Raw genomic sequence first — 16,811 nt, forward strand, 5'->3', positions numbered from 1 at the left:
CCTTCATGATCTTTGACAACTATATCTGGTCTATTTGCCTTAATTTCTCTATCTGTGTGTATTGGCATATCCCAGAGTATGGTTGCTTTCTCGTTTTCTGTGACCTTTTCTGGCGTGTGTTTATACCATCTTTTTTCTGTTGCTATTATTATTATTATTATTATTATTATTATTATTATTATTATTATTATTATTATTATTATCATTATTATTATTATTACTAGTAGTAGTAGAATCGTAGTAGTAGTATCCGATTCACAAAGCACTTGATGAAAATATGTAATTGAAGGCACTGCTTTTTCAATGTCGTTCGGATATACGAGAAATACATTTTCTTTTTCTTAGAGAGAAATATTAAAACCGTTTAGTTCATGCGAATTCTATTTTATCGTCTTTCATATTCAATGACATAATAAAATTTGGCAACAATACCACACTCTCTTGAAATATGAATATATATTTTACGATAAGTCGTGAGAATCTCTTTAAAATACTATTTTTCTTTAATGGAAGAACTACACTGTCAATTTATATTAGCATATTTCGATAAAAATTACATAACTAGGAGACAATTTCGAATTTTCCGATTTCGATTTATTCATTCTAACACTCTATTGTATTTGGCTACTTTCCTGTAGCTGAGTTTGTTTGTTCTTCTCATCGTGCATCCAGTCATATACCAATAGAAAGAATCTATGGAAAAAAATATTTCGTTCGGTGCGATATTTCGTCTTTTTCAGCACCAGAAATTTGATAGCTGTGGATCAACAGTAATAGATGAAGACAACTACAAAATTATATACTGGTTGTTCTAGAAAAACTGTATGAAAATATCGACAGCAAAATTTACCACACCATCTAAAGCTATTTGTGCCGCTTGTCCGCTTTTGAACGTCCCTGTCACCATTGGAGTGTTTCCTGAAGCAATAGCCATAATCAGGTCTGAATATGATTAACTTACCAGAGATACTAACCGCAAATCATCTCAAGAGTTATATAAATTATCTTTCTCTCTCATTTGCCTTCATCTTGTTCTCCTTACCCTTTCGTGGTATACACACATTATGAAGACGATACATGCGTTTATACTGTTCCACACTTTGATGTTGTATCTTTTAGTTCATTGATGTGTGATCAATCATAACAGACGCGGTCCTTGTTTCTCAGGGCTCTGGAATGGGACATTTGTCACTGCATGTATCGATTTCCAGTTCAGTAACAATATCTGAAATTAAATAAAGAAAATATTTGATCTATAACATACTTTTATTTCATCATTAAGATAATTGAATTTATAACATAAATTTCGATATCGGTGATATAAATACCCCGTGATAATTGTTTTAAATCAACGTAATATGTAGTGACTTCGAAAAACGGGAGAGGAAAACTTCCTCTCAACATTTGAAATTGCAATAACTGGCCGGTTATTCTAAGGAATTCTCGGTCCGGTGTTCGGGGTGATTGCAGCCCTTATCAGAGTGTATTTTATCTGCTTTGTAACAACATTGGAGCAGTTTAGTTCCTGTTTCTAGCAATGTAGGTGTTATTCACACCATTACTTAAGTTTAGTCGGCGACTATAATTTTCCTGTACGGTATAACGTTTCAAAAAAGCTGTTATTATTAGTTATATATATATATATATATATATATATATATATATATATCCCACTTACTCATCATGGAATTATACCTAATACTGATTTTCTCTTGTTTTATTTTAATTTCGGTGGTATTATTCATTAGTCTGTTGTGCTCAGAATTTATACCGGTCAAGAGGTCACATTTAACATCTAACTTATCAGAAAAATAGTTTCTTTAATGCACATATTATGGACCCTGTGCAAACGTATATGCTACACTGTGGAATAAAAGATATAAACCCCATTTGTAACGCTTCGTGTTTTGAGATATCGCATTGTTTAATGCTCACAAATGTTCTTTGGAAATTATTCACAACTGAACTAGCTTCCATTAATCTATCGTGGAAAGAGTTGCTTATATGTTAGTGACAGATTTAAAAATTGCATAGTAGTCAGAAATGATTATCTTATCTACATTACTGCAATCAATTTGTTATAACATTATTTACCTGCTATATTTACAGAAATTATTCAGCCTCCTTCACAAAATATAGATTGCTGTAATATATAATCTGCAGTTATCGAATACTCTGTATTTTAGGCATTATTTAATTTAAATTCGTAATGTTATTTTGTTTACCACATAATGACAATGTAAAAGTCCAATACCTATTTATATCGCAAAATGTCGTCTTGAAAGTAAAAAATAATTTTTTGTTCTGTGTTCCACACCATAATTTAAAACGTAAACATTTCGAGAAATTCCCATTTGTAAACTGAACAAAAGTAATGGGCATAAAGGAAAGAGCAGAGACTGTTATATATTTAATGATCTGGAACAATACTCAAAGTAACTCAAGTTTTGACTTGTAATATAAAACTCATAAATAAAAGTGGAAATTACAGAAATATGAATCGATAAAAATAATAACAAAAAAGGTTTTGTTTTTACTTCGGAAATGGTGAATAAACACCATCTGCTTTAAAAAGTTGAGAATCTTCCAGATGCTTCTTTAGTAGTTACTGCTAATATTTTAAGAACTACTAATCTTTTAGTACAGCGTATTATTTTTTCCCATTTTTTATCTAAAAATAGTATCACATCAAATAGATAAAAAATATGTCTGAAGTCAATAATGTTTGCAATTATGCCCTTTCCTTAAGGGTAGTACATTGGTTATTTGTTGAATTCTTTTCTTTCTTATTTTTTCAACTAATAACTGCTATATTAATAGAGGACAAACATTGCACACGTGACAGATTGAGAAAAATACAAGATTGTTGTTTCAACACCTAGTTATTTTCAATTGTATATTTTACGATTATTTAAGTAAAACGCAATTTCATTTCTAATTCCTATGATAGATAAACTGTGATATGTAAACAAAAATTGTCTGGTATGATTTACAGAAGAATGAATAAGGATATTGCTAATCGAATTTTGCTTTCAAAAACCCTGAATAGGCTTCAATCAATAGAAACTATACCTGAAATATAAATGCGTCTCAACAATTGATCTAACACGGCTTTATCTCATAATATATTCTGCAGCCAGAATTGATATATTTATATTATTAAATGTTTTTGATACGTGCAAGGGAGGTTTAGTGAAAGAATTGTAATATCGTGGAGCTCCGTCGGTTACAACGACGAGGGTTCCAGTTCATCAGATCAACGGAACAGCCTGCTCGTGAACTTAACGTGCAAGTGACTGAGCGCTCCACTGACACGTGCACAGTTAACATTGTTCTCTGGGAGACTCAGCGTGATACAGAGTGTGACAAGACTGGCCCTTTGAAATACAGGTACAACAGTAACAGGAAGAAACACTGAGAGAAAGTCGTGGTGAAAGAGTACAGCAGGGTTCAAATCCAACCCTTGTCGGAGCCTCGTGGAGCTCTAGGTATTTTCACTCAGTATATTCTCACAACGCCCGGTCTGGGAATCGAAACCACGATCCAACAACCACGAGTCTGCTACCTCCACTACTGGGTCATTGCGCCTTCACTACTGTAAGATACATATATATCATATATCTTTTAGATGTTTCATCTATTAGACACCGACCATGATACGACACTGACTCCAGGATTATTTAAACGAATGAATAGATTTCAGTACTTAATCTATCCATTTTTTGCCGAACCGCTAAGATACATGCAAGATAGGGGGACGTAAACAAACCAACATTTGTTATGAAGTGGTGCTGGGAGACACACACTGGCAGAAATACACACTCACACATACACACACACGCGAACACATGCAGACACACGCACACACGTGCACACCCGTACATACGCACACATCTCTCTCTCTATATATTGATATACATAAGTTTATATTGGGGTAGACAACTTGTAGTATGCTGTTTAAAAGAGAATACATTTAATAGACTTCGCGAAGTCGTATTTCCGAAATTGAATTCATGAGTTACACAGCTGTTCACGGCTACTTTGTCATAGATATTTTTTCTTTATTCTTCTTTACTGAATAAATAATTAGTAGTGGTCATTTGAATACAGCTTCTAAACGTAGTCATTTCTGATCAACATTTACTTAGCTTTATGTTTCTTTCTTTGCACATGCGTATGGTATCTATCGATATTGTTTATAATCTAATTTCTTTCTGAATATTCTGTGAAAATCAGAAATTCCATAAATGAATATTAAATATGTGCGGGGCCAGATAGCACTTTTCCTCCCGCTTGAAGTTTCTGTAGTTTAAAGTTCGTTGTGGATTGTGGAAACACGTTACTTGCGCTATGGTAGGAAGACTATTATTATTTTTAGTTTACCCAGAAAGAGTTTCGCCAGGTGGTCAGGGCAGCGGACTCGTGGTTGTAGGATCACGGTTTCGTTTCCCAGGCAGTGCTTTGTGAGTGTTTATTGAGTGAAAACACCTAAAGCTCCACGAGGCTCCGGCAGCGGTTGGTGGGGAACCCTGCTGTATTCTTTCACCGCAAATTTCTCTCATTCTTTCTTCCTATTTCTGTTGTAACTGTGTTTCAGGGGCCATCCTTGTCACACTCTGTGTCATACTGAATCGTCCGGCGAACTACGTTAACGGTACACGTGACTGTGGAGTGCTCAGCCAATTGCTCGTTAATTTCACGAGTAGGCTGTTTCGTTGATCAGATGAAGTGGAACCCTCGTCGTCGTAACCGACGGAGTGCTACGATCTAGAAACTGAACAGAGGCTGTCATATTTTTACAACCGTCATATATAATCAGCATTGTTCTGGGATTTTTATTTAATAAACATCGAATTTAAGGCTACATATTTTTTTAAGGTTGCAGGTTATTACCATGATGTATGGGATGTTTGGATTCTTTCCTGTCAAGACCCAGCGTATGTTTTATATAATTCATCCAAAATGCCCTTTTAGCATTTGGAGAACTAGAATAAAAAATCAACTTCTCTCATGGACATTAATCCCAATCTCTTGAAAGAGAAAGCTGGCAAGTCGGTAATATAGCACAAGTTACGCAAAAGGAGGAGTGACGGTGAAGACCCGAACACGTTGACAGATCTCCCCGAGGAAAACAAGTATATCAACGTAAGGTAGTACTTCATTGTCTCAAGATTTCTCTGCAAATATTCGAAGCAGTGAAGTTGACGTAATTAAAAAGATAAAATGATCTAATGGGAAATATCCTTTTGTAATCTAGGCACAAGACCCGAAAATTTGATACGGAACCTGTCATTTAGATCGACTCCAATACACAAGTGGTACTGAATTTATCGACCCCGAAAGGGAAAGTCGATCTCGGCTGAATTTGAACTGAGAACATAAAGACAGATGAAATACCGATAAGAGTTTCGCCAGGTGTGTCAACGTTTCTGCCAACACTTCGCCTGTATAATGGGAGATATCCTTTCTACTCTAGGCACAAGGCCCGAAATTTTGGGGGAAAGGGCTAGTTGATTATACAACTGGTACTTAATTTATCGACCTCCAGAGGATGAAAGCTAAATTCGACCTCGGCGGAATTTGAACTTAGAACGTAAAGTCAGACAAAATACCGCTAAGCATTTCTCCCAGTGTGTCAACGTTTCTGCCAGCTCGTCGACTTTATAAAGGGAAATATCTGCTACATATATACACATCAAGTAGCTGCACGAACAATTTCATAAAAACATAAAGCTTTCAGCACGGACCTATACGGGCCGAAACTTATCAAATTTATCGTAGTTATTAAAGTGAAAACGGTTTTTTTGTTTACACTATAAAAAATATAATACACATACTCAATAAGGAAATAATTTTAACCTGATTGGTTACTACAGCATACTTGTAATTAAAAGTTTTAGATTAAATCTTTCTAAAATATTCCTTTTTGTTTTTTATATTAAAAAAAATCATTCGACAAGAGGTGTTCCAACCTACGCCTTTAGTGACAATAAAGTCCCAATAATTATTTTCATTTTACAGTGTTAGGAATTCGTGCTAATAATTTTGTCGCCGAAATATTTTTTATTGCACAAAATTATTATGATACTTAATGCAATGACGGCATTAAGAAATGCTAATTTTATTTGTATTCATGTTAGAATTGATAACTAGTTTATAACCTTGATATTCGTGAGCAACTTTAGTTGTTAGCGTTCCAATGAATGCATTTGCTATATATAGACGAGTGATTTTCCACTAATAGCAATAACAATATTAAGAATATCTGATTACTTCGAATATCGGGAATCAGACAGTTTTTGGAGAAATGCCTGCATTTAAGAAATTAAGCAACAGCTTCCAGTCATCACATACACGCACACACAGGTGCACACACACACACACGCATGTGTTTATTATGTGTGTGTGTGTGTGTGTGTGTGTGTGTGTGTGTGTGTGTGTGTGTGTGTGTGTGTGTGTGTGTTTGTGTATATATCATAACAATCTTATTGACAATGACTTCGAAGCTTCGACCAGAGAAGCCAAGCCCGGGCGGCGATGCATTTAAATGAATCTTGGCTTTATATAGTCCCTGTTGAGTTAAAAACTTGCTCTCCAGAACAACCCACACTAAAACTAATTACCAATTCACTCAATCACACCTCCTGGAGGATGTTTTTAACTCAGTAATTCTCTGTCAAAAATATTCTTATTTAAGCATAATGAATTTGTATTATACAAAAATATAGAGTAACCCATAAGATTAATATAAAATTCTCTCATTATAAAACAATATAAAAGCAATCAGTAACACACACACATAAGCATATATGAGTATATATGTATTTTTTTATGTATTTGTATATGTTTGACTGTGTGTGTGATGTCTCCAACGTTGTTATATTATTTTTCATACTTTGAAAAACATAACAAGAATTTCCCTTCCAATATGAATCACTGCTTATTCGATTCCAAAGCATGGAGCATCGCTAGTATTCGTTATTTTGTGTAGAATACCTCTTTAGAATATTATAGGAAATGCGATAATACCCCTGAGAGCTCTGCTCCATTTCAGCATTATTAATTATAAGGCGAACAATATGTGTATTTTTAAAAATCATACACTTTTCAATTCGGCTATTTAACTAATTTCATTTCTTTGCTCTTCAGTTCACCTCTGTTTAATGTTGTACACTTTTGGTTATGTTCTGCTGATTTGTTGTACGCTATGACCGTGTTCTGCATACATAGTGATACCAGGTGCGAAAATAGAATACTAAAGTTCCGTATTATTTTCCAATTGATATTTTCCTTCAATTAGTTGATATTCGTTAGATACACATATGTAGAACTGGCTTCCTAAGGTTTTGGGTTTCCATTTGTACATATTACTAAAACTTCTCTCAGACAAACATGCAAAATGCAATGTAATATTTGAGTTTGAACTGAGGACGACGTTGTTCATTTTGGCCACTGATATATTTTATTAATTCTTCATAATAATCTCATTTCAAATATATGTTCCCTCAACAGCCTATTGTAGCTTTAGAGGCAATAAAAATATAAGAGAGCGTCGACACAACAGTATTCTAATAATTATCGTCATTTTGATCCGCTTAGGTCTTCTTAACTTTCAATTATTCGGACTATAAAACAAGTAACTGCTGAATATTTGGGTCCATGAAATCGACTACCACACTCCACCCAAAATTCCAGGCATGCCCCTTTAGTAGAAAAAGTAGAAAGGATTATCATAATTTTCGTCATTTTCTTTAATACCGAACATACATACCATAATAATATACTTAAGTCGGATGTAGTTAATTTTGGAGAGAAACAGTTTTCTCAATTACAATAATTTTTCAGTGTTTTTTTCCTAAATGAATGACGGCAACTAACTGAATGTTGAAGATGCATGCGAATATTTTAATATACTTCACCATTTTGTGCTGTGTGCACTATTTATTGCACAAACCAATTTTGCATGTGTCGTCCACATTTGTTTTACACTTCTATAATCAATTTATACTGCTGCCTTGCTGAAGAATTTTCGTCATACGAATCGACTCCAATACTTATCATTGTTAAATTTAATACATATTCCGTCACTTTCTTCTGACGATCCGCTGAGTTATGGATACATAAACACACCAACATTGGTTGTAAAGCAGTAGCCATAATAGACACGCGCGCATGCGCGCACACATATACGCATGTAGATATATACGACCGACTTCTTTAATATTCTGTCTACTAAATTCACTCACAAATGTTTTGTCGTTCCGAGGTTATAATAGAAGACACCTGTCGTATGAGACACTGAGTGGGCTAAACCCAGAACCAAGTGTTTTGGCAACCAATTTCTTAACACCAATTCATAACTGTGCCATTTGTGAATTTTCTCAATTTTACATTCCATGATATCAAATGCGACTGCATCAGACCAGCCTCTGCTTTGTGTCCATTTCTCTAGCTTCAAATTTAAACTTAACTACCACTGCAATGCACTCGTTTACCGTTGCACCCGTCTTAATTATAATTCTATAGTGTTTTTCACAAAATTTCGGAATTGACATGTGTCAAGACTTTCTTCTAGCTACACATTCTGCAGGATTATAAATCTCACTTTTCTATCAAATTCGTTCTATTCATACTTTCCTGGCTGGTTACAATTAGCGATTCAGTATTTCTTGTCAAATCCTTTTCATTTAGTCAAAACTAACTATCTTCGTTTCCAAATTTCTCGAGATTTTGGATGAATTGGATTTGTAATTCCTTTTATTTCCAATTATTTCTCCAGCCGTTCCTATTTCAACTCTCGTTTCGTCTTCTGTATGATTTCTCGTCGCATAAACTTTTCTTTCTACTCTAGGGAATAGATAGTTATTGAAATCTCAAATGGCATCTTTGAAGTTGATTTCTACGTTTAAAATTCCCCGCTTACTTAATAGAACCTGTCAATATTACTTTAAAATCACACGTGTAATACTTGTTGCACTGATGTCTTGTTCTCTTATCGAATCCCTTGTAACTGTGCCTATATCCTATTTTAGAAAACAAACAGGTGATACTCAAAACCGGCATCACCATAGTATTGAATCAAATGCGGATGTTACCTGCAGCTTCTTATATGTCTAAGTATTTAACTAACACTTACAGTCTTTGGTAACATTTTTTTCTCATATTATGTTCCATTACCTTATATCCTTATTGCACCACACACTGTTTTAATTACTGATACAATGATTTAGATGAAACATAACACAAGAAAATATAAAAACTAAAATTTTCTTTGATTTTATTAGCAGTCACATATTCATTAGAAATGGCGTATCATTTGACGTAAGTTACATATATTATGAATCATCCTTCAGTATTTCGTTACCGTCCATTAGGAGAACATCTTAATTTATTGACTGATTAGACAATGCCACCTCTGTGAGATTTTGAATCTTACTATGCTACAATAATTTCTGGCTGGGCCTCACCTTTGTTGATATATTCCTAAACTCTGTGTCCTTGAAATGGTCCTGCAAACTGCTCATTATTTCTTAGTAAAATCGTTCAATATTAAAAATGTAACTCAGCCTGTTCCCAAATCTTGTAAACGATTTTAGACAATCTCACTCATTTCACAAATGAAAATATATTAATATAGCAATGACTTTTGGGCCTTTAGATAATACATAAGTCCTTCTAGTACGAAAATAGAGTAAAACAATCTACAGGAATATTAAAAACGTCTCGAAGGGTAATAGCAACCATTAACATGAATAACAGCCATTAATAAAATGAACAATATGATCAAATTTCATTATATACTGTTTTGTTGTAAAAAGAAATAAATCTGTACACATCATTCATATCCCAAAATAACATATATCATCCGGTCGGTCAAAATGTTGTATTTTGTAATAAATGTAAATGATCTCATATGAGAATAATAAATATTAAAACTGTCTGTTAAAGATTTTCTGAGAAAAACAAATGAGGTATCCATATTAATCTTTAAAATATTTTCATGTTTCTGTTATTTTCTTATTCTATTCAAGTTCAGGTCTTCAACATTTCATAATACAACACATTTGACTAAGATAATTAGTCTATCTCTTGGTTTAGTTTCGTGTTAAAGATTTATGTAGGTAGATGTAGGTTTACTGATGTCTGATGAGTAACAAGCACAGAAGGCATATATTTTAGGGGTTTTCTGTACCTCTTCATTTGTAGCCTACTATCAAATTGACCAGAGGAGAGTTGGTCATACCGCTGTGTCTTCAGCAGTGTTGCTTCGATACTGGTAACTTTCACTTACTCGGGTCTCGCCTTAAGTGACAAAGTCACTCCAGTGGACACGTTGATTATTTGAATATAGTTTTGATGGAATCATCCAATGTGATACTGATAAATGTTACGCGACTCAGAGCCGCACAAACAAATGAGTAGTACGAACGGCTGCTCTGCATACACTGATCTTCGTCTCATTCTTCAGAAGGTTATTGTTCCAGATTCCTATACAGACTGTCGAATTCACATAAATTGAAAGAACGCATGAATTTAATCTGATATATAAATTTCTATACAATTTGTTTGTTGCGTCTATAATATATCATGTATAATTGTTGCAAAATTATATTCTATATCGAACAATTTTAGTTGAATATCATCATAACTCAGACGAGATCGGCAAAAATGGGGAAGGCTATCAAATTATTTAGTGAGATATTGAAAGTTTGAGATATTGGAGTATACATTACAACTAGTTAATCGACATTCAAATTAATATCAACTTCAGCATCAAAGACGATTGCAAGGACTGTATAACGATTCTCATCTTCATTATTCATCATATGTTAATCAATGTTATGTTATTATTGCAAATGTGCAATAGAGATCGTCAATTAGAATATGAATATCTGGAGGCCAAATAGTGTGTTACGTACTCAAATATGCCTAAGTATAACCATCACTATCTTCTCACCCAAATCACATTGGAGCTCGGTTCTCCACTCCAATTTTGTTTCGCCTTGCGTACTCGCGCAAGCACACCCATGTAAAGTGAGATATCAGATGCATGAGTACATATATAATAAACATCGTAGACGTTACTTCAAAACAGCATCGTTTCATCTTTAACAAAAAAAATACACTATCGATATTAACCCAGTATTCTCTCGCAAAGGATGAAGATTGTCTATGGATAGAATTGAAAATTAATTCAAAAATACTACATGTTTTGGCATATATGTCCAAGTATACGGTACCATTATTTATCTATCATAGCAATTTTTGTCGAACGCCATACTTAATATCGCCTTGAAATTAACAAAATAAAATGTATATGTAAAGGATCATAAGAGATTAAATGAAGCCTGTCTTTCGACTTAAGCAGGTTTAATCCTTGATATGCTTCAAATAATATTTCACAAATCTGTGTTGATTTATTTATATCTGAAATGTCTAATAGAATTGAAACTATAAGCTTAAGGAAGGAAAAACCGTAACACCTGTCCAGAAACTTCTTTATCTGACTCGTGTTTATTTATCTCAATATTGTGGGGGCACAGATTGGCTCGACATAAAACAGTAATGTCAGTGTCTAAGGATTAGAATGTAAACGTAGTTTAACATTATAAAGTAACTTTCAAATAAAATCAGGATCCGTAACTGAAAACATATTCGCACAAGACTATCGATTCATATGCAAATAATAGGGTCATAGCTTCTTAATCTAAGAAATATTAAAAAACACCACTATGATGATAGCAGAAGATTCAGACGGGTGTTAAGATCATTAATATTACGATATCTTGCCATGCTGAAATATATTGCAACTCTGACACTGGGCTCTGGACAGCTGTTTGGACTCTAACAGTTTGACGATAGGATGTGAGCGAAACTTGAAATTCACATCCACGATGGAATTTTTTCTACAGCAATATTGAATCCAATTTCAGTATCCATTAACTGTTGTAATCATTTGAGTTTTAGGAAAATCAATTTCAAATACTACACTGATAACCATAAACTCTTCACCATTTGGTTAAATTATTCTTTACAGTTTTTTAACACTTTAATTGTGAGTAATTTAATAGTGAATGTTACTTAATTTATTTTTAAAAGCAGCATTTAGGTAGAGTAAGACATATATATCATTTATACGAATAAGATGTTAATTACTGGTATTTGGATTAGATAAATAAGGAATTGAAATGAGAGTTATCTTACAACGAATTAACTTACAAATGAGAATTAACTCATACGATTTAAGGGAAGCTGCATGCAGGGCATTACATAATGTCATAAATGAAGTATATGTGAAATGAGAGACAATAACGGTAGTGTTGCGAAAGATATAAAAGACATAGCACAGTTCTGTAACATTCGGAATCATAATGGAGATATAATGAGTTCTGTTGATTATAATATATAAACCAGAAATAACTTTTATTGTCTGGCAATGCTATAAATATGTTATGAAATATCCAATTATGAAACAAAGCATTCCTGAATTTATGAGCAATTCGTTAACGTATTGTAAATTAGACAGTACCATGATATGTCAGTGTCTAATTTCTCTGCGCACGATTTATTTCGAACTATATATAGCATTTTTTCATGAAATTATGAGAAATATTAAGAATCGCAATGTTTTCTTTTCCTTTCATTGATAATACTTTAGAGTGCTACGCTTTATCACCATGGCTGTTTTGAAATGTTTTAAATTGCTCTTATATACGACTTCATCTGCATTATTGTATTAAATTTGCAATAATTTATACAACCATAACTTTACTTAATATTGGCTTTACATAATATTAGCTTTATTTAATAATATTAGTTTTACATGATATTAGCTTTATTTACTAAAATAACAACTGATGTTTCCAAAAATGTTTACATGTGACGATATAATATAAGTAGCGTAATTCTCAGTTAAATGCATGCATATATGCATACATAACTCACATTCATGCATACATAAACACACACACGCACATATTTAAATGTTTCGAAGAATAATAAACGCGAGTCAATTAAGAGAATTATTTCAGCTATTGGTAAATAGTAAATATGCCTCTGATATACAACGTAGTATCAGAAATATAATGTGACTAGCGCACGTGTTGATCGACAGAATATATTTATACAATGTTTCTCGCCAGCTGAAGGACTATTGAAATGAATTTGCCTCTTACATAATCCATAAAGTTAAATAGATAAAATATGCTTATACAGTGCTCATTATATAACTAATAGACTTGAATATAAATATCGTTAGATATTTGCAATCATGAATTCCTAAACTTAGCTCTATATTATATCATGCGGGATAATTCTACATCCTTCTCCATATCTAAAATGGATCGGGAAATTTTATTCATACAAGCGTAGGTAAATGTTAAGTCAGATCTCGTAGGTGTAACTGCAATTTAATGCGACATGAACAAACTAGTAATCTGTATACAACAGAGTATGGTATCAAAATGTCAATGAGGATAGATTAAATGCATATAGATGAATTGAAGAAGTTATTATTTATAACACTGCATATAAAATTATTAATGCGTTAATATATACAACGGACTATGTAGTACTTTTTGAAAAATAGATTAGTTATTTCACACTTAAGGCACTTACCGTCTGAAAGATATGTATTGGGATCTCTAATAATATATTAGATGCATTAGCATAATTTTTGATTGTTGTTAATATAATACCTACTCGTTGAGTGAGGTGAGTTTTACCATAGAAAAACGACAATACAAGCATTTGTATGAGCGAACTTCACACTTTTACACTGATTCCCATTGCTTTATATTATTTACGAATATATCTTAACGTACTGCAATATAAGATCTATTCTTCTACAACAAAGAATTGTGCCGGATTTACTTACTACGATAGAATAGTTTAACGCAACTTAAATCATTCTTAAATATTTACTCATAACATGACTTTATTCTTTCAGACACTGCAGGGACATATGATTTATTCGATTTCAGTAACAGTTCAAATCATTAAGTACGTTTCATTAAATCTCAGGCATTGACATTCGCTTGCGCCAAGTAAACTAAAAGCAACACAAAATTACTTAACTTATCTAATTAAATTGTTAACATTGATTTATTGATTAATTCATTCCAGTTAGAAGAGAATAATAGTCACGGTGAATAGTAACGTTCGCTTGAGTTATTTCCCGCCATATGTTACGCATATCGAAATATGCAAATATGACATAAAACCCAAGATGTATGTTAATAAATTGTAGCTTAATAAATTGAAAACAATAGTTTTCAGCTGATTTCTAATGTGAGACCTATTGAAGTGTTTCCATACTTTTCAAAGTTTTATCAGACGATGCTGAAGGAATGGAGGAATGCAGATGTTACCTATGGAGATTGCAAATCTGCCACTTAAAGATTTCAGTCACAGATATCACAAATGAACGACACACATGCACACATATGCACATACACACACTTATACATACACATACGTAGTAGGAGTTTTTCACACCATCTATGAGCACATTGCAGAAATATGCACTACGTTTAAAACGTTGGTTATACCAATTTATATATTATACACTTACCTGCCAACTGGCTGGGTCATATTTATTCATAAATATAGACGTCTGTGTATGTATATATACGTACACACATACATATGTATACATATAAGTGTATGCCACTATGTATAAAAATTACTTGCTCACAGACATATATGCATTTGTATACATAGGCAATCAGATATTTATAGATATATACAGATAACTACATATATATGTGTGAATGCGTGTGTGTGTGGGTGTGTGTGTATGTGTGTGTGTGTGTGTGTATGTGTGTGTGTGTGTGCGTGCGTGTATAAAGAAAGATAGAGAAAGAAAGATTTTACAAGTTCTCTGGTCTCACTTATTTCAAATTATTATTGTAGATTTTCATTGATTCTTGACATTGCAACAACATTAATCTTCCTGCTATCTTCATATGATGACTAACTATTTAGTCTCATCCATATTTCTTTGTCTGGAATAATTGTTTATTTGCAACAGATCCTGTCCCTAGTACTTCTGTACCGCGCGTGCATATTTTATTGGTCTCTCTCATCTGAAATATGACCACAATCACCGCTATATTATTCATATGGATTATCTCTGTTTGTGAGTGTGTGTGTGTGAGAGAGAGTTTGTGTGTGTGTGTGTGTGAACATATATATATATATATATATATATATATTGCTGTTTTATGTAAATGTTCCCGAGGACCTTTCCAACGTTGTATCTCGGTCAAGAACTGGTGAGAGATGGACGATGAGAACTCGCGAAGGATGAGAGAAAGATTGAGAGAAGTGAAGTCGGTGAAGAATGTGCTGATGGTGAACCATGGCAATTCGTGCCAATTTCTTCAACAGCAAAGCTTTTCCTGCAATGCTATATACATGTGGAACTTGACGAACAGAGGAGAACAACATATGCTTACGGCGCAGAGGACCATGGAATAATCAATGTTAGAAATGTCACTAACAGATCGCATCCGCATCGAGGAGTAGAGGGATAGAACTGGAGTGAAGGATGTTGACGTAGAATACCACCACACAAAGCTACGATAGGCCGGTCATGTTATAAGGTCCAAAGATACATGATATATCCGTTTAGTTGCCGAGTGGCACTAGTGCTAAAAGAAGAGACCACTCGGAAATTCTTCAGTCTGGTGAAAAGACGATTAAAGAAATATGTTTGGAATAACGTGGAGGACAATGGAGAGAGCAGAAAGGGAATGGAGCAGATACTGCAGCCAGCAGAGCTGAATCGGCACCACCATATAGTCTGGCCGATCCAGGTGATCTAGGTGTCAATGAATTACCTAATTGAACTTGATTAGGTAATTATTTAGCACATTTACATTGAGCGTAAGTGTCGTTTCAAGAAACTCATGAAATGCTATCTCAAAAATATATCAAAGCATAACGTTAAAACATACTTTTTTGGTTTGACAAAGATTTCATATCACACAGCTCACTTCAATTCTTACTAACCAACGCTCTGTTATGAATGACACATTCTAAGGGAATGGACATGGTAATAAATCCAAAATTATATACATAAGTATAGTGATAATACTAACCTGAACGCTAGTTACGTAAAAGGAATGACTATGTACTAAAATATAGGTATAAGTTATATTTGGACTGTCAGGGTAAATTGCTCTGACCAAAATATATTACTAAAAGTAAGAGTAATTTTATGTACAATAAACGTTCAATTCGGTCAGACAATCGAAGAGAAGAGAGAAAATATTGACAAAGCAAACGTGTAATGTATCATACATTTTTTAACGTCTGTAAAGCAGACGAAGTACTATCTTGAGACAAGGAACGGAAATAAATTACGCCAAGAAGTAGAATAATGACAGTCGACTTATACACATTTCTATCCCAGTGTGATAGCACTTCTCGTCTGCTGATTAACAGAAAAACTGTTGCAGTTACAACATTAAATATTTAAAAAATCATGTGAGAAATGGTTTCTTTCACATAGTAACAATGATAAAAACAAGATATAAATAATAAAAATAATAATAATGATAATAATAATAATAATAATAATAATAATAATAATAAAAATAATAATAATGATGATAATAATAATAATAAAGATGCAATTTGGCCTTGATAAATGTGCAAAAGCTACTTTTATCAAAGGAAAAATGACAAATACATCTAATGTGAACCTTGACCAGCAAAATGTCATAAAAGAGTTAGAACCAGCGGAGAGCTACAAATGCCTAGGGGTAATTGAAGGGGACAATATCAAGCACTCAGTGATGAGAGAA

The sequence above is a fragment of the Octopus bimaculoides genome, chromosome 5 (assembly GCF_001194135.2).
Source record: "Octopus bimaculoides isolate UCB-OBI-ISO-001 chromosome 5, ASM119413v2, whole genome shotgun sequence".
Lineage (NCBI taxonomy): Eukaryota > Metazoa > Mollusca > Cephalopoda > Octopoda > Octopodidae > Octopus > Octopus bimaculoides.